The sequence below is a fragment of the Ovis aries genome, chromosome 3, assembly GCF_016772045.2.
Source record: "Ovis aries strain OAR_USU_Benz2616 breed Rambouillet chromosome 3, ARS-UI_Ramb_v3.0, whole genome shotgun sequence".
In the NCBI taxonomy this organism is placed as follows: domain Eukaryota; kingdom Metazoa; phylum Chordata; class Mammalia; order Artiodactyla; family Bovidae; genus Ovis; species Ovis aries.
Window position 1 is genome coordinate 131042341 of NC_056056.1, and position 15971 is coordinate 131058311.

At 41.3% G+C, this 15971-nt stretch overlaps 1 protein-coding gene across 11 annotated transcripts in view; it reads right to left on the bottom strand.

Moving 5' to 3' along the window:
* Positions 1–15971, bottom strand: part of TMCC3 (transmembrane and coiled-coil domain family 3) — a 286278-nt gene that overhangs the window by 224550 nt on the left and 45757 nt on the right. For 6 of the 11 annotated variants that reach the window (XM_042246614.1, XM_060412523.1, XM_015094602.3 and 3 more), the window contains exon 1: positions 11576–11680. The exons of 4 other annotated variants lie outside the window; for them this stretch is intronic. The gene's annotated coding sequence lies outside the window, so the exon portion shown is untranslated. Of the gene's footprint in view, positions 1–11575; positions 11697–11893; positions 12079–15971 lie in introns of those variants that run through there. One more of the 11 variants, XM_060412518.1, reaches the window with a different exon arrangement.

A 15971-nucleotide genomic window follows, 5' to 3' on the forward strand; every position in this document is an offset into this window, starting at 1 on the left:
TACTTTCTCAGTGCTGATAAAAGGGGAACAAATTATGTATTTGCCCTGAGTGTGCAGGTACATTGTCTTAAGTTGTTTTGCTGGCATTTTTCCCCCAGTAGCAGCAACTAGGCAAAAAAAAAAAAAAAAAGAAAAGACATCTGCTAGCTTCTTTAGGGAAAATTTGAACAGATTTGTGGGTGTAATGCTAGTCAGTCTGTTTCATAAATAAACCCCAGGCAATGTCATCAATTAAATATCTTTTTAAAGATGGCTTTAACATGAGCAATGCCCTGGAAACGAAAATCCCAATATCCTAATAATCTTGAGAACCACCATGTATGGAACATTCATTAGGTCCTGGCAGGCACTGTGCAAAGAACTCCACAAGGCAAGCAACGTTTTAATTCTTACAGCACAACAGTGTGTCATTATTATCTCCACTTTGTGGATGAAGAAACTGAGGTGAATTAACTTGTCTAAAGTCACAGAGTTTGTTAGCTGAAGAACTGAGATCCAAGCCCAGTGTCTGAAGCACAGTGCTCAACAGGCTTACCGGAGAGAGAAAGGTTAAGGATTCAAGGGACAAGGCAGGAGCCTCTTTCTCCATGCACTAGAGCTGACCTCTGACCTTCGGCACTTTTTAGCAAAGCAGGCCAGGTGTGGCAGACAAAATAGCCGGCCTGGCACTTGGAAGCACAGGGTTGTCCTGGTTCTACCATGAGCAGACCTGCTTACATCATGTAACCTGTCCAAGCCTTGCTCTTCACAGATGCGAAAGGAGGCGGCTGCACTAGAATATCCTTCAGATCTAAAGCTGCACGTCCAGGAGCACACACATATAGAAACCATTTTTCCTGGATGGTGAAGAAGAAAAAAGTCGAATGTAAGCCACAGTGTACAAGTGAGCCACTTTACAGAGGAAAGTCCTGACAGACGGCATTCACCAGCAGTCATCTTCCAAAAGTGCACTGATGACCCCCAGGTGCCATTACTAAAGCCAGTGGTCCATTTCCGGTCATCCTAACTGAGCGGTCAGCAGCGTCTGCTCTGCGAAGCCTCTTCTTCACTTGACTTCAGGATGCTGGTCTCTTCTATATTTCCCTCTATCCCACTGTGCTGCTACTTCTAATTCGGCTTTGCTGCTTCATCCTCGCCTCCCCAACCAATGCAGTGCCTCAGAGTTGAGTCCCAGGCCCCTTTGTCTACACTAATTCTCAGGGTGTTCTCATCTGGGTTCATGGATTTAAATGCAATCTGCCTGCTGCTAACAAATATCCATCCTGGAACTCCAGACTTTTATATTCAGCTGCCCACTTGACATTTCTACCGAGATATCTAGTGGGCATTTCATGCCCCCAAATGAGCTTCTAATGCCCACCTAATTCTGCCCTTAGTAAAGACCTGCTACAGTAAATGGACACTATACTCATCTAGGTGTTCAGGCCAAGGTCTCTCTGACTCCCACCTTACTGAGGGTTAAAGCCGAAGTCTTGTAATACTTACAAGTCCTTCCAGGTTCTTATCACAACTCATTTCCAATCATCTCTCTGCCCTCATCTCCAATTCCCCGTTCCAGCCACTCCAGCCAGCCCTGGCTTGGGCAATTGCAATTCGCTCTGCTTGCACACCTCCCTGCATAACCCACAGGCTTGCCTCCTCACCTCTCTCAGGTATTTGCTCAAATATCACTTTACCTGATACTCTAAATTGTAACCTTTCCCTCAGAGCACACTCTTCTTCCTCTCTCCCCTGCTTTATGTCTCTCCATAAAATTTTACCATCTGGTGTATTTTATATTATTTTCATGTATTTCCTTACTGCCTATATTCTCTAGCTAGAATGGAAGCTCCAAGGAGGGAGGAAGGTTTACTGTCTTGTTTATTGATGTATCTCTAATACCTAAAATATTGCCTAGAACAGAGTAGGCACTTTTTGTGGGAAAAAAATTATTTACTCTATAATGATGTATACATAGCTTGTGAAGAGTAGAAGACCAGATCAGCCCCAAAATAAGCTACTTGAACATAAGGATTATTTTGAGCTGAAGATAAATGACATTTCCAGTTACCACATGAAAATAGTCAGAATACAGAATTTTTAACAACAACAACAAAAATGTATGCAAGAAACAGGAAAATATGGTCATCCACCCTTCTCTCTTCCAGGAAGGATGGAAGTCAATCACCAAGGCAGTCTAGACCCCTATCAGCCCAGAGAACTCTAAGGCACTGGAGAACTCTATATAATTATCCTTGCTAAAACAAGCCCCTATCTTCCATTAGTTTCCTTATACATTGGTCTTCTCACAATCTGCCAACCCCAGAATTCCCAGGTCCTTTTCCTCTGTCTTATCACTTGTCTAGAAATCCACTGTTCTCTTGTGAAAATGCTATAGACAACCTCTTCAGTTTCTCATCTCTGAGTCCTCCCATAGGCATGCATGACACACATGTTAATAAACCTCTGTTTGCTTTTCTCTTGTTGATCTGTCTTTTGTCAATTTAATTTATAGGGCTCAGCTGGAAAACCTAGAACAGTAGAGAAAGCAGGTTTTTTTTCCTCCCTCTATATTTGGGTACACCAGAGCACACACAATAACCATTTCTCTGTGAGAGGGAGGAAAATGATGAAATACCATCTCAGACACTAGTTTCTTTTCCTCTCATCTAAAAACAGGGGCCAGTTAGGATTTAAGGAGAAGTGTATATTGTGGTTGTCTCATTTAAACTTCACAGTCCCGGAAAAGAAAGAGGAACATGACATCTTTAAGGTAACTTTTTAAAAGTATTTGACTTAGGATTAGTATTTTGTTTCTATCATATGTAAATTAATTTTTAACGTATACACTTCTTACATATATGTTTTCTTAAGCTGGAGAACCAATCATGCCAGGATTTCTATGATAATCTTGAAACTATCTTTACATATCAACAGCCTATTTTTTTTAACCTATAGCAGATTGCACTGATAATTCTTTTTTTTTTTTTTTCAAATTTTAAATCTTTCACCCATCATGATTCTGCAATGGCAAATGATATCATCAAGTAAAAAAAGTCAAAGCTCAGACACTAGCATGCTGCTGCTGCTAAGTCGCCTCAGTCGTGTCCGACTCTGTGCGACCCCATAGACGGCAGCCCACCAGGCTCCCCCGTCCATGGGATTCTCCAGGCAAGAACACTGGAGTGGGTTGCCATTTCCTTCTCCAATGCAGGAAAGTGAAAAGTGAAAGTGAAGTCGCTCAGTCGTGTCCAACTCTTCACGACCCCATGGACTGCTGCCCACCAGGCTCCTCCGTCCATGGGATTCTCCAGGCAAGAGTACTGGAGTAGGGTAGACATTAGCATGAAAGAGCCTAAAGACCTAAGTCATGGGTTCACTGCTTTACTAGCTAATTTCATCAGCTTATTTAACTTCCCTGATTCTTGGTTTGCTCATCTGTGAAAGGATGTTAGCCATCCACTAAGATTTGTGGGAGCATATAAAACATGAAAAACACTTAGCTAGGCAAAGAGGAAGAACTCAATTATTATTATACTTTATCTGAAGACTTTGGCTCTCAAAATTCGAAAGGCCTAGAGATCCCAAACTCTCCCCCAGCCACCCATCACTCTATCTCAATGCCTTACTTTATTTCCTTGGTACATTTACCACTACCGGAAATTATCCTATTCGTTTATTTGGTTTACACTTGCTTCTCCACCCCAGAATATAAACTCCCGCAAAATCAGGGGCTTTGTCTTGTCAACTGAGTCTAGAGCAGTGTTGCTGGCACGCAGTGGTGCTGAAATCAGCATCAGTTGAATAAATGAATATCACCTGCCCATCCATAAACATAATACCACAGAGTGCCCAGGCTAGGAACGAAAAGAAAGCAAAGACAGAGAAAGCTGTGCCATTTTGAATAGGGTGGCCAGAGAAGGCTTCTGAAATGCTGACACTGAAGCAAAGAAGAGCAGTTTCGATGACAGTGGGGGAGACAGTGTGACTGGGGTGAGATTCAGGCGTAAACAGGATGTAAGCAGCTGCAGGGTGCCAAGACGGGATATTAAAGCAGCTGAGAGTGGGGCCCCTGCACTTACTACCCTTTGCCTGGACCTCAGCTAACAAAATACTCTGGTGTCTGGCAAAAAAAAAAAAAAAAGTTTTCTTTTATTTATGAAGCTTTTATAGCAGTTCTGACGTCTCCCTCCTCTGCCCCTTGGGCCTTTTGTCCTTTCTTCAACTACAGCACTTACAGCGCTTCTGTGGAATTGTTGTTTCCCATTTTACCTGCCTCTTGTCCCCTCCAGTGAGCTCCTTGAGGGCAGAGACCCCCCAGGGTACCCAACAGATATGGAAAGAAGAGAGCTTCTGGCTGGTGCTTCTCCCTGTGGATACCCTTCTGCTATAAAGACCAAGTTTCTTCCATTTAAAACAAGGCTTTCAGGAGTGATGTCATGAAAAATGGCAGAGCAGGAAGTTGGAGAGATCATCCCGCCACTCAAGCAACCCCTGAGGTGGCAGAAGTGGTGAGAATCAACTATTTGGGAACCTAGAACCTAACTGGACACTTAGAGCAACCTGGGGAGTGCCTGATGAAGAAAGAGGCTGCTCATCTTTCTTAAGCAAGCAGTGTGGGTAAACCAGCTCCCACCCTCCACTCCTCAGCTCCATCGCAGCTGGGGGAGAGCAGCTCACATTCCTGGAATGGCTGACTGGTGCCAGGATGGGCAGTGGGGGCCTCGTCCTCTAAAAATTTGGGGTTGTGCACGCAGGCTGGTCTGGAGGTGCTCGAGGCACTGACACAGACAGTTGCCTTGGTTTTAGCCCTCTCAGTGGCAGCAGCTTCACTGATGGCATTCACTGGAAAATTTCAGACCAAAAAAAAAAAAAATCAAAAATCCCTCCTGGGACTTCCCTGGCAGTCCAGTGACTAAAATTCCATTCTTTCACTGCAGGGCGCACAGATTCAATCCCTGGTTGGGGAACTAAGACCCCACATGCTGCATAGTGCAGCAAAAAAAGAAAAGACGCTTCTTTTTGGAGCTAGATATTTAAATATATCTTTGTCAGGCCACTGGCTGACCTCCAAGATAAGGGAACAGAAACTTCAGTGACCAGATACAACAAGAAATGCATATTTGCAACACTACTGTGGAAATGTCACAAACAGCAGCAGCCCTCAACACCACCAGCAAAACGATCAACAATCCCTGAAGAGTAGGAGAATGAGATTTCCAGCTACCATGTTATAATAGTCAGAATATAGAATTTTTAACAACAACAAAAAAAACTACAAAGTATACAAGAAACAGGAAAATATGATCATTCACAGGGGAAGAAATAGAATGCATCAGAAGCCATCCCCAAGGAAACCTAGACATTGGAATTACTGGTCAAAGATGTTACATCCACTGTGTTAAACCTGTTCAATAAGCTAAAAGAAATTATGAACAAATAATTAATAGAAATAAGAAAAATGTGATATGGGCAAAAAGAATATTGATAAAAAATAGAAATTATAAAAAGAAAATAAATTCTGGAAGTTAAAAGTATAATGACTGAGATGAAAAATGAGCTAGAGATGTTCAGCATCAAATCTGAACAAGCAGAAAAAAGAATCAGCAAGCTTGAAGACAGGAAAAATCAAAATGAACAAATCTGAGCAGCAGAAAGAAGGAAGAAAACTGAACAGAATCTAAGTGAGGTTCGTATGTAGCAGACTTACTGTATATACTGCAAGAAGCTCAACAAACTCCAAGAAAAATAAAGCCAGAGAACCACATGGAGACAAATTATAGGCAAAATGTCAAAACCCAAAGAAAGAGGAAAATTTTAAAGCATAGAGAAATGATTCTTCAAATACATGAGAGTATCAATAAATTTATAGCTGATTTGTCATCAGTGGAATAACATTTAAAGTCCTGAAAGAAAAAAGCTAACCGATAATTCTATATCCAACAAAACTATCCTTTAAGAAGAAAGATAAATTAAAATTAATGTCTATATAAATGAAAGATAAAGGAGTTCATTGCCAGCAAGAGCTTCCCTGAGAAATGATAAAAGAAGGCTAAAATGAAAAGAAACTCAAAGCCATAGGAAGAAATAACGAACACTGGTAAAGGTAACCACACAGGTAAATATAAAAACAAGCATTACCGTACTTTTAATTTATAACTTCTCTTTTTTCCTATATCACCTATAAGGCAGATACACAAGATAAATCTTGTTTTGGGGCACGCAGTGTATGGTGGGGTAAATGTGACAGTGTTAGTCACTCAGTTGTGCCCAATTCTTTGTAGCCCCATGGACTGTAGCCCACCAGGTTCCTCTGTCCATGGAATTCTCCAGGCAAGAATACTGGCGAGGGTAGCCATTCCGTTTCCCAGGGGACCTTTCCCGCCCAGGGGCTGAACCTGGGTCTCCTGCACTGCAGGCAGGTTCTTCACCGTCTGAGCCACCAGGGAAGCCCGTCCTGGCAAGGACAATAGGAAGGAGGAGGCCCAGAAATGGAGCGCATGCTACTGAAACTAAGTTGGTGTTAGTCAAACTAGACTGTTACAAGTTTTCTTTTGATTTGAATGCTAATTTTAAAATAAAGTTTATAAGAAGTATGGTGTCATGGTGGAAAAACTATGAAATCAAATATGAAAAAAGGCTGAAATTGCCTCACAGCACACCAGCTTTATCCTGATTGAGTTGAAAAAAAAATTTTTTTAATATTTCCTAGATATTTAGATATTTTCTAGAAGAGTCAGACTATAGAGGGGAGCATTTCAGACAGGGGGAATAATATGAGCGGCAGAGAAGTGTTTTTTTTTTCCTTTTTCTCAAAGAAATGGGTTCTCCTTTGCTCAACAAGATTTTTCAGAGTACTCTGGATATCAAAGACACTAGAGTATAAGAATTAAGAAATAGACTCTGAGCTAACCTATCCAGATTTTAATTTGGACCTATCATTTACTTTCTGTGTAATCTTGGACAATCTTTCAATACCTCAGTTTCTTTATCTGTAGAATGGGAATAATAGTAGTACCTACTTCATGAGGTTGTTGTGTGGAATAAATGTTAAAACACATAAAGCACTTAGAACAGACTCTGGAATATAGGTAAAGCCTAACAAATATTATTTCTTCTCATAATCATACAATCATCTAAAAATTTCCTGAGAGGTTCCAGCAAGCTCTACAACTGTAGCAATAAAGAAAATGTAAAATTCTTTACCTTATTTCACAGTCTAACCAATCAATCCATTTCCTATCAGATGCAGATAATTCTTATCTAAGATTCAGAACAAGTGTAAAGAGTCAGATACAACTGAGTTACTGAGCTGACCGAAAGCCTATCAATATTTTGGTAGTACTTATTTAAAAAAAAAAAAAAAAAAGTCTTCCATCAGCATTGCCAACTAAAGACTGTTACCCCCTTCAGCTCTACAAGGATTAAGTCACTAGCCACTACAGTGGCTGACCTTTAACACACTCTGAAAGGAGTTCAGGGCAGAGATCAGCAATGAAGCACTCTGTGCTCTGGGAAAACTGAAAGAACAGACCTTTAAATAGTTAGGTATTTTCAGGAGAAACTTTTTATAAAGCTGGATTCTTTCACCTTCCCATACTTAGCTAAGTACTAAAACCATAAACTAAGATGTCTGTCCCTCCTACTATCAACAACCTTGTAACAAGATATGTGCTTTACGTAGCCCTTCACCAAAATCACATTTATAGTGACCACCCACGTATGTACTGAGCAGTTCCTCAGAGCTATCTGAGAGGTTGTCTCCTCAGCTGCAGCTCCCTGGAAGTCCCCAAATGAAACCCACAGCTCTCACACTGGGCATTTTTATTTCAGTAAACAGAGTAATAAGGCAGTTAGTTCTAACAGCTTTCTTCTAAACCAGCATTACAGCATTTGTATCTTTCTGTCATTGCCATTTTCACAGGATATACAACAGGATATAAACTCCCATGCAGCTATCTAGAAAGCTAAACCGGTTAGCCATGTGAGATTTATTCACTCCTTTAGTCAGCCATTCAATAGATACTGAGTACCATTAGCGTGCCAAGTACTGGGAAAACAGGAATAAACAAAACAGAGGAACCTCAGCTGACATTCTGACAGGTAACCACAGATGGGGAGGCGGTTGTCCAGGGAAGCATGGGACCTGGGCAGGCAGGAACAGGGTTACTGTTGTTGCTTCCTTCCTGACCCCTCTGATTTGGAACCATATTATATCACATTGTATTCAACTCAAGACTCCTGGTCCAGAGGTAAAAACCATGCAAGTGAATTCCTTAAGTCCCTGCTACTTCTCACCACCATCACCCAGTCACCCAGGCCAGAAACCTAGAAACCAAAAATGACTCCATCTCTTGGTCATATCCAAAGACAAACACTGTAATCACACAAGAGCCACACTAGCAAAGATGAGTTGAGAGCTGTGTACCTCGATGACCTTTTTTCAAAAAGGATCTCCATCTTCTCAGGGTGATTTAACTAGATTCCTGTCTGAGGCAGAAACGAAACCACTGTCCTCCAAAACCTGGCTTTCCAATTTGAGTCTTGGTCTGGACAAGCCATTCAACCTCTCTGACGGTTTCCTCAACTGTTAAATGGGGACAGTAATGCACACACCTACAGGGCTACGGTGATACATGAGTTAAAGACATGAAAAGTGCTTAGAACGCCTGGCACGTATGAAGCACTCAACACACACTGAAAAACGTGAACCTCCCAACATTCCGTTCAGTGGGTCATTTTATCTAGAGAGGATCACATCTATGAAAAGTACAACCCAACAGGTGAGTGCATAATTCTCACAGCACACCAAGCAGAGAGGCACATTTGGAGGGTGGGAGAGGCATGTCTCAGGCCACAGTTAAGGGCCTGGGCTGGCTGCAAGATTTGGCTTTTCCAGGAGCTTGGAACCCTACCTATCCACTGGCACTTTCTGCAAAACGTCCCAGGAAGACTCTGCCTCCCACGCCCCTCACTCCACCCCCAGCTTCCACTTGTTTTCCTTTAAAACTGATTCAACTGACACAGTGGGGGAAGGAGAGGGTGGGATGAATTAAGAGAACAGCATGGAAAGATATACATTACCACGGGAGACCTGGGTTCATTCCTTGGCTTGGGAAGACCCCCTGGACAAAGGAATGGCTACCCACTTCAGTATTCTTGCTCGGAGAACTCCATAGGCAGAGGAGGCTGGTGAACTACCGTCCATGGGCTCATAAAGCGTTGGACACGACTGAGCTACTGACACACACATATACATTACCACAGATAAAATAGATAGCCAGTGGGAATTTGCTGTGTGACACAGGGAGCTCAGCCCAGTGCTGACAACTTAGAGGGTTGGGGTGGAGTGGGAGATGGCAGGGGGGTGCAGGAGGGAGGGGACACACACATATATATATAAACCTGTGGCTGATTCATGCTGCTGGATGGCAGAGGACAACACAATATTGCAGAGCAACTGTCCTCTGATTAAAAAAAAAAAAAGAAAAAAATGATTTACCTAAGGAAGTATGGGCCTTGAGGCCAGGGCCTAATGTGGCTAACAGGGCCCTGGCCTGGTGCTTCCCATACAGAGTCCCCCAAACCCTGTATCAAAGGAGACCCATCAGGAGAAGCACATTGCCAGCCTTTCTCACAGCTCATCACAGCTGGAAAACTCTCCCTGTAGCCTGGCTCTCCTCTCTCCATCTGCATTCAGAGAAGTACACTGACCCTGCCCTGGAGAGGATGCTGCAGGGGATCACTGAGGGGCCACTGGTATTCCTTTCACAGCATGTGGTTCTTTCTCCCTGAAGACCCCTCTCCCCAAGTGGTCAGAAGCCTGCATTTCAGCAGCACAACATGCTTCACCCTGAGGCTGGCGGCTCTGGGTGAAAACAAGCCAGGGCTGCAGGACAACTCGACAGACACCCAGGGGCCTCGAGGGCACTCTCTGCAAAGGGGAGTAAGTCCAACAGGGAAAGACAAACACTGCATATTCTCACTTATAGACGGAATCTTTTTTTTTTTTTTGCCACACTGCATGTCTTCTGGGATCTTATTTTCCCAACCTATGTGGAATCTTAAAAAGCCAAACTCATAGAAATAGAGTAGCATGGTGGTTGCCAGAGGCTGTGCTGCTGGGAAATTGGATAACGATTTCCACTGGCTACCTATAGCCAATTCCCGTTGGCTATCTATTCTAACTGTGGTAGTGCGTATGTGTGTGTTAGCCAGTTGCTCAGTCCTGTCCAACTCTTTACAACCCCATGGACTGCAGCTCGCCAGGCTTCTCTGTCCATGGACTTCTCCAGGCAATTGTTGGTCAAAGTGTACAAACTTCCAGCTATAAGTTAAGGATCTAAGATACAGCATGATGACTTAAAATTAACAGTCTATTGTATTACATACTTGAAAGTTGTTAAGAGGGTCAATCTTAAATGTTATCACCACACCAAAAAAGGGTAATTATCAGCGGGGATGGAAGCACTAACTAACATCATTTTGGCCATCATTTTGCTATAAACATAATACATATAGCACACTGTACACCTTAAACTTATATATGTCGATAATATCTCAATAAAGCTGGAAAAAAGTACCAAGATCTGTGGTTTCTCCCCAGCTGCCTGTCCCACTGAAGTCTAGAAAACTAGAAACATTTTCTCTTTGACATTTTAAAATCAAATTCAAGAAATCAGTTTCCTTGCTGTGACTACAGAAATGCTAACTGTTTGGATGATTATTCCTCTTTCTTATCTGATGACATCTCTGTGAGGATAGGGGCTGCAGCTCAATCAACTCTGCATTCCTAGCACTGAATACAGAAACTAGCCTAAGAAAAGGCTGTTGAATAAATACATAAGTAAATTCTATCTTTATAGCATCTACTGACATCTAAGAATTCCAAATTAGAAGATATAAAACTTACATATAAAATGTATGAAAGATATCTTAAGAACAAATAAGCTGCAAAATCAGTTATGCACTACATACTACACGGAATTTGATAAAAATTAGCACTCTCTTCAAATAAAAAAAATGTACCGTAAAACACGCGTTGTTATTCATTGGTATGAACACAGAACCAATAATTAATTCTAGCTTTCACTATTATAGAATGCTTATATTTTCCAGTTTATTTAGTGGGAGAAACAACAGTTACCTCATTGAATTTCTGTGAAGATTAAATGAGTTAATACATGAATAGTACTTGGGATAGTGCCTGGCAGACAATGACCACTTAAGAAATGTTAGCTATTATTATGCTGTTACCATTATCAGGCACTGTCCTGGCTGAGACTATTACCAGAGTTAGAGAGGAGTTCATTTAGTTAATCTGCCTAGAAAAATATTAATAGAAGCAAGACGCACAGATAGCCTATCCCCTTGACAACAAAAGTTGCCCTCAGAGCTTTAGATATCTTCTAAAAGCCATTAATGGATTCTCATCATGTAAAAATTGCCTATAAATTGTTTGTTTCTTAGAATGTGATGGTACCTTGAAGCAGAAATATATACTTAGCAGACCCTAAATGAAGCCCAAAAGAAGTGAATTAGCAGCCTCACTCAAAGGTTCTTTAAAAAAAAAAAAAAATCAGAGAGCAATTTTTACCTTCTCTTCAGACCGGATGATGATGGTCCTGATTCAGAAAGGTCTGGGGCACTTTTATCTGACATGGTCCTGTGTGTGCGCGAGAACTTCAGATGACTACTGTTTGGGTCAAAAATAGTGGCTGAGAAACAAAAACCGAGATACCACTGAGAACAGAAAGCAGAAGTATTTTCAGAGTTGCTCCATTTGCCCTCTCCCACCGTGGGCGTTTCCCTGCTTCTTAGAATACCATCCTTTCCCAAAGTGTTCCGCAGGCCTCCAGTCCCCAAGGTGCAGGGCCATACAAGGGCCCTCAAGTCAACTTTGGGAAATACATACTGTTTTCCTCTCCAGAGAGTCACAGTGCCCACCAACATATCAGAGGTCTTGAGCTTCTTTCAGCAAAGAACTCGTTTAGTTGCGCTTTACCCACTGGTTGAGAAGGTAAAATGAAAATGCTGCTGCTAAGCCAATTCTGTGAGGATCCAGCCAGTAGCCACTGCAGTCACTCACCCACGATGGGCCTGAGGGGAATTCAGGACAGAGAGAAAGAGCACATTCCAAGTGGGCTTCGCCGGTGGGAAAAGAATCCACCTGCCTAGGCAGGAGATGCAGGTTCGATCCGTGGGTTGGGAAAATCCCCTGGAGAAGGAAATGGCAACCCACTCCAGCATTCTGGCCTGGAACATCTCATGGACAGAGGAGCCTGGCGGGCTACAGTCCACTGAGTCATGAGAATCAGACATGACTTAAGTGACTAAACCACCACCACCATATTTCAAGTACTTACTGGTCCAGAGGAAGCTAAGATACATATCTAAGGAGAAATCTCAGCGACCCCAGATTCCCCAGTCTTCCCATAGATAGAGAAGCATTTAACTTGAGATGCTGTTCTTTGCAATTAGCAGTAATCTTTTTATGTCTGACCACATGTTGGTTTTTTTTTTTTCCAGCAAACATGTCATATATATTCTGGCTCCCCTCTTACTGCTTCAGAGCTGTTTCTCAGAGCTATCTGAAAGGTGGTCTTCCAGGCTACAGCCCCCAGTTAAGATCCTCAAACAAAACTTCTTGTGCACTTTTCTTTTAGTCAACAAGAGATCAGCCACATATACCTTTTTACCAAAATAAATAAATTAAAAATACATATATATATGTGTGTGTGTATATATATATATATATATATATACACACACACACTAGAATTTTCATTTTGGATACTGAAATAGGCTAAAGTTAACCACTTCTTTCCATTTAGGAATAACAGTGGGCTCATTACCTGGCCTGGCAAAGTCAACACTTAAACGTAGATAGGAAAGAATATTAACCTTATGCATTTTCATGACCCCTCATTCATCGCATGTTTTCATGACTGGCTTCAAGTCAAAAAGAAACTATCCTCAGGATCCATATGAGGTATACCCCAAACCCAGAAAGGCACCCATAAATTCTAGGAATGGTCCACATATAGCATCATTTCAGAAAATTTTGAGAATAAGAGAAAAGAAGAAGATGTAACAGCAATCCAATCAACAAAAGAAATTTAATTGTCCTATTTAAGTCCAGGAGAAGAATGCAAGGGCATTACAATCTAATCAGAACATGTCCAAAGTCCTTAGGAAGAAACTCACTGAGGTCAGTTTAACTCAGCCCCAACCAGAGAGGAATGCTCAGGGGTTCCTTGTCAAACTCTCTCCAAAGACCCCAATCTCTAGAACATTATCTTAAATCTATAAATGGAAAAAAATTTCCAGAATCCTGAATAGCTATTTGCAATTCAGCTTTTCCCTAGCCCAGAAACTTAGGGGTATTAGAAGCATCTTGCCTCCCACCCTCAGGTCACTATAATAGTCACTCGACCATTGGCCTCCCTGATGACCAAACTTACTAAAAAGGCACAGCATCAGCAGAGAGGAACGTGAACGTGAAGTTTCTAAAATAACTAAGAATAAAAGCATCCTGGGTTATGTAACTCTTTGTTTCCCAGGATTCAAAGGTGTTCAAGTTCCTTGAGACTGAGAATCCCCGAAGTGGGGGAGGAAAGGTGTAGGGAAGGTGTTACTTGAACAGATCTACAGAAAAGCCTTATCTCACAGACTCTGCAGCTGAACAGAAAATCACCTAAAATTGCCACCATTTTGCTCCATCACTGTCCAACAGAACTTTCTGCAATGAAGAAAGTGTTCTGTACAAGCACTGTTCAATATGGTAGCCACTAGCCACATATAGCTACTCCACCCTTGAACTATGGCTAGTACAACTGAAGAACTGAAATTTCAATTTTAGTTAATTTTAACTTAGATAACCACTAAGCCATGTGGCCCATGACTTCTGGACTAAATAGTACAACTAGCTAATATAGTCAAAGTTCCTTCAACATGAATTCCACAAAAAGAGAGGTGGTCAGGGACCAAGGGAGGTTCTTCCTAGATTCTGGGAAATGGATTATTTTACTTATCAAAGGAAGAAGGGAACAATCAAGTTCAGTATCTCATGAATCTTCATGTACACCACTATCTTGGCTAAGGGTGAGCATTATTCCCATTATTACTAAAGGAGAAACTGAGATACAAATCGATTAATTGATAAAATCACCAATTGCTATTAGCAGAATCTCTACATATCCAAAGGGTTTTTTATATAATTTTTACAACAATCTTCCAAGATACACATTACTGTCTTTCTTTTACAAATGTGGACACTGAAGCTCAAGGAGGTTAAGTGGCTTAGGAAATGCCAGTTAAGTGGAGCTAAGAATTGAACTTCAAGACTACCCCGTCCCCTAAAAAATAGTTGTGGTCTTTAGCAAAAACAACTTTTCCTTCTAGATTTAATCAACAAGTATTTTTTGAGCATCTATTATATACAATACCATGCCAAGGGCTTGGGTGAAGGGGTGATACAAAGGTAAACCAGGAAAACCAATGCACTGAACTTGAGAATCCGGTGGGCTTGTTAGCTTTCTCTACAAAGTATAGTAACTATTCAATTACTCACAGTTAGCAACGTCAGCCCAGAATATAAAATAAGCTAATATTTTTAGTACTTCAAAAACATACAGAGCCAAAAACAAAAGTGACAAGAGAAAAAAGTGAATAAATTAGACTTCATCAAAATTTAAAACTTTGGGAATCAAAGTAAAAACAGCCATCAGCAACAGAATAAAAAGACAAGATGGGAGAAAATAATTGCAAGTCACACAGCTGACAAGGGACTTGGATCTGAACTGTATTTTTAAAAAACTCTTTCAACTCAACAATCAGAAGACAACCTATACACATTTTATGTGGACATATGTTTACATTTTTAGGAGTAGAATGTTGGGCCATACGGTCATTCTGTGTTTAGCATTCTGAGGAGGTACCAAACTGTATTCCAAAGTGGCTGCACCCTTTTACAAGCTCAAATTTCCCCACAACCTCATCAACACTTGTTATTGTCTGTCTTTTTTATTTTAGCTATTCTTGTTGGTGTGAAATGGTACCTCATTACAGCTCAATTTGCATTTCAGTAAAGACTAGAGATGCTGAATATCTTTTCATGTGTTTACTGGCCATCTGTGTATCTTCTTTGGAGAAATGCTTACTCAAATCCTTTGCCTGTTGTTGCTGTTGCTGTTTTTCATGGACAGCGGTACTGTGGAAAGGAAAATCAATCCATTTCATTGAGCGGCTCCAAGGAAGGGTCCAAGGTTTGGGAAGACAATGAGATCCAGATCCGGCCAGGATCTCTCCAACCTCACAGTCACTGAAAGTCTTATCTGTTTTAAAATGGGTTGATTTTAATATGAAGTTGTAATAGTTTCATATATATTCTGGATACAGTTTCCTTATCAGATACACAATTTGAAAATATTTGTTTCCTATTTTGAATCTGCTCTTCTATGAATCAAGTCAGGTTCTCCAGCAAACAGCCCCATTCCTTGCTCAGGAAGGAACATGTCATCTGAAAACATAAAGGACGACGTTTTTTAAAGGGCATTTCACTTTCTAATGTGGAGCAGTTGAAAAGCCCTCTCAATCCACAGCACAGATGGGTCACTAATGACTTGAAAATAATCATGAAGCAGGAAGCTGGAAGATGGAGCAGACTGGGAAAGAAATGTTAGGGCTGAGCTAGTGAGTCACAGATTTCAAAAGTGAAAAATACTGCCCTTCTTTTTCCTTCCTCTATTTTGTTTTAAAATCTCTCTTTGTCACTATTTTTCTAAAAGGGCCTACATGCTTCATAATCATCAGTATGTGAGCCGCATAGGGCAACGATCTGGAGAACCTGACTTGAGTCACAAAAAAAGCAGAAATGTGTTAATTATGAGCCATGCTACCCAAGACCAGAAGGTCCATGGAGGAGTACATAAACACTTGTGCACAAGTCTAGGTGGCTCGAATCCCTACCCCTGCATCTGCTTCCTACACAG